We start from the raw sequence: 4,427 nt of genomic DNA, 5'->3' as shown, positions 1-4,427 counted from the left end.
GGTCACATACCCAATATTTCAGACTATGGTTAACGGTAGTCAACTTGATAAATAATTTAATTTAAGTATATTTAGTTACATTATACGAAACTGGTTCATAATTTAATTTCATCGTCATTTTATTGAGAATTATGAACTTGAAATGAACTTACATTTTACACGTAGGTACTACATGATATTTCTAACATTATTTAAATAAATGCCTAGGTATCAATTAAACAAAAACATACAAAAAACACAACCCTTACTACAATCATAGGGTAAAAGTGGGATAGATGCCGCACCGGGATAGATGCCTCATTTTCAAAAAACCTCACTTCCCAGAGTCGTGACTACGAATTAATGATTTAAATAGGAGCTCCTATCACCCCGCACCTCGGGTACGCATGAGCTGTTGTTTGGTGAAGACGTGTTTCGCTAGTGCGTGTTGTAATATCCGCGGCGAACTTCACGAACACGTTAAAATTTAAAAAGGTTGATATTTGCCTTTGCATGACTTTATAAGCATTAATAAATTTCACTATATTTCTTATTATGTCTATACACTGGTTCATTAATTACAAATCTAAGTGAAAATAGTGGCTCTTTTATTTTTATTTAATAAAAAAAATACTGGGGCAGCTATCCTTATCAAAAAGTATAGTTGCCCCTTTTTTTTCGAGGGATAGATGCCCTTAGGGGCCTCTAAGGGCATCTATCCCTCAATACATATTATGTATAATATGCTATTATCGATAATCACAGGTACCGTTTATATTTTTACCTGATTGCGCCAGAGGTTTTCTCTATGTTAACCGATTTTACTCGTTTAATTTGCTTTTTTTTGTTTTGTATACTTACTTATTAATGATCTGCCCTTATACTGATTGTAGGAGAACCACGCCACGAAAATACAAAAGAAAAGAAGGAGTGCGAGCGCAAGTATATTCTTGGACAACAGAACAACTATGTTAACATGACATTTGCTGGTTTATCATATAAATTTTATTAGATTTCGCGTTTATAGAGTATGTAAGGCATCTATCCCACTCTGCAGGCATCTATCCTCAAAAAAGGTGTTCTACAAAAATGTTTATTACACATTATCTATAAAAGAATGGAATAAAAAATATATATAGTAATTCAAAACAGATAATTAACCTAGCTATATTCATACAAAGTGTTCGTATAAGATTCATGTTTTTAAAATTATGAGGCTATTTCAAAAAGTGGGGCATCTATCCTACTTTTACCCTAAATATTGAACATCAAGATTGTTTCACATCCAGCGTCCACCCTCTGGAACACATCAAAGCGAGTGCTTATTAAGATGAATATCGTTTCATTTCATAAAGCAATGTTATATTCGACTTTTTCATTACATAGCCCATACTGTGTCCATTAGTCCGAGTAATGGACTCCCCTCGTTAAGCAGAGAGCTCCGCGATTAATTTAAATTAAAACAAATATAAATGTATACGAGTAAAGCGATATTGTTTCAACTATATGATAATCTGATTATAATCACGCTCGTACTTTATTTTACTTTACAGGAAATTTGCACGAATCTTGTCCTGAAAATAAAGAGTAAAGAATTTGGTGTACCTATAGTCATTTAAAAGTTGTGCGCGTACCGATATTCATTTCGGCAATCCATACTAATATTATAAATGCGAAAGTAACTCTGTCTGTCTGTCTGTTACTCAATCACGCCTTAACTACTGAACCAATTTGCACGAAATTTGGTATAGAGATATTTTGATACCCGAGAAAGGACATAGGATAGGTTTTATCCCGGAAATCCTACGGGAACGGGTTATTCTTTGAAAACGCGGGCGAAGCCGCGGTCGGAAAGCTAGTTAATAATAATTTTCGTAAATCGAAAGAAGTAGGTAGTTAATATAGAAGTGCGTTAAAATTATATGTATGTAATTGGTTATTAAATTCTTATTTACTGAATTTTTTTTTAATATTTTGATACTAATTGAAATAATAAAAAATGCTACCAATTAAGAATCTCAAAACGTATATATTCTGGAACTGTAATGTTAATAAAATATTATTTCAAACAATTGCTAGATGTGATATCTAATTTAGACTAACTAACGTTCATTTTGTGAGTTAAAATATCTCTTGAAGCGAAGTATTTGAAAATATGAGTTTGAGGTCCATTTAGTATTTTCATATCACGTCCAATTTAACATAATTTTGTGCTTATCTGAATAGTTCCAAATGTTTCTAATTGAATAATCATACAAAATTATGACTGATTTTAATTATATAAGTAAATGTGAGAGAAGTTAGCGTTGGCTTATATCTAAATACTCATTTTTTATAGTTTAAATAAATTTCCGTTGTTACTCACAACGGAACGAACGAAACAATAAGGATTTTCACAATCGTCAACTTAAACTTGAGAATCGTAGCCATGAGATATTAATTATTATAATAACATTTGAGCAATATTTTTACTATCGCCTTGTTCGTATGTATCGAAGATTGACAACAAAAAAAACATAGCAATTGGCTTATTGAGCTAATACAATGCAAGCCAAACCACCCTACATTTGGCGTTGTCGCTTCAGCAAGGTCCATCTTTTGTAGCTATTTAATTAAGATTAACATCCGGGTGAATTGTTTTGCGGCGGTAATATATCGCGGGGAAAACCGCCGGTCTGAACCAGCTGTGACCTCAACTTTGAACTTTGTTTTAATGATGCGACGCCCAACATTTTGCTTTTAGTACTTCTGAGCCAAATTTACGGTCCAATTCGTGTTGAGATACGGTTTTAATTGTTAACTTTTTACTCAGCGACGAACGTTAATAATCATTGTTTACGTTTTATGTTAAGTATAACCAATGTACACGCTTTTGTAATAAGTGATAAATTTTTAGCGCCTGGTCGTTTGTAACAATTCGCCGCAGTTCACGATTATTGCTATTAAATACTGTCAGGCGTATATAAATTATTGTATTCAATAACGTAAAATTACTGTTATAACTATATAGTTATTACACTATTAGACTCCTTAGGGTATATACTCTAAGGAGTCTAAGGTTATAACCTTGCCGTAGTGATTAAGTCAAGGAATATCTTTAATATTCGTAATTATGAATTATGAGTGGACCCATTAAGAGATTCATTAAGCTTTTTCAATATCAAAGTCTCCGAAAATTCATTACGCACTTATGCAAAATATGTATTTGAATGACCGAAAAGAAATGATAATAAAGAAAGTTATGAGAATCCCAGAAGGAAAATCTTCGGACTTAGGCAATAAAACCTAGCGTTGGTATTACATAAATCATTGTCCCTCCTTCGTAATAAATGAAAAAGGAAATTCGGCATATTTTGGCAGCGCCAAGTCATAAGAGAAAAGCCATTCAAGGACTAAAAACATTATATGAACGATAAATTATGACAGATAATGAAAAGTAAATTCTATAAACGGAACGTACAGAGCTTTATTTCAATGAATATTTGTTTTAAAAATATGCTGTTTTATAGATGTGGTACTACTTCATTAAATATTTTAATTTTTGATTCACCTTTCAAATATGTTGGAACACAAAAAATGTTTTGACATGAAACCTACGTCGACTTGAGTAAAATCAATATAAAACCAATTAAAAGAAAGTGAATTTGTTCTTCATTTGTGTTTTTACTTACCTATCAATACTTCACATAATATCAAAATTTGCCCTGCTCTTTCAAATATATGGATATTTAACCCTACTTATGAAAAACAGTGACGAACATTTACCGTAATTTAGACCAGACCTCATAAACGAGGTCAATGGGCTATGGGCTAGGTAATTTGACATAAATCCGTTGAGAGCCATCGACGCGCCTCGTCGAATGTATTGCTATCGGAACTCCTTTACAAAATTTATTTTATCACGTACAAAATCCCTGTGTTATTGTACCCTTTAATTTTTCATGGATACTTGCCAAATGGGGTTGTAAATAAAGTCATCGGTATTGGGAGTGGATTGTCTTATTTTTGATGGTGGATAAACATAAATAATCTGTATTCTGTTGGTACAGTTATTGCTCGTGTAACGGCAAAGTTTTATAGGCGCGTAAATGCATGTACAAAATTGGTGTCTTTCGATGAGAGTAAAATAATGTGTGTACTAAATGTTTATTGAGGAAAAGCTTTCTAAAATAATTTTGTGATATTAATGTTACCATCTGTAATATGCAGCGAAAAGGTAGCATAAGAAATTACGAATTTCACATCGCAAATTAAGTAAAGCACATAATAGTGTTGTGCGAGTACGTTTTACTCTACCTACTTACGTATTCATATAATATTCTTTATACTGTATGCAACCTGAAAACATCACGATCTAGAACTAGTATTCAATTCTTAATACTACTGTTTTTTGGGCCAATAACTATATATAATAAATAATTTATTACCATAATATTACCTCAGAATAT

Source organism: Colias philodice, chromosome 5, assembly GCF_061535455.1.
Source record: "Colias philodice isolate Cphi_HAF_F1 chromosome 5, ilColPhil1 Martin Lab GWU primary, whole genome shotgun sequence".
Classification (NCBI taxonomy): domain Eukaryota; kingdom Metazoa; phylum Arthropoda; class Insecta; order Lepidoptera; family Pieridae; genus Colias; species Colias philodice.
The sequence above is the reverse complement of the archived record's forward strand: the minus strand, read 5'-3'. Positions refer to the sequence as shown.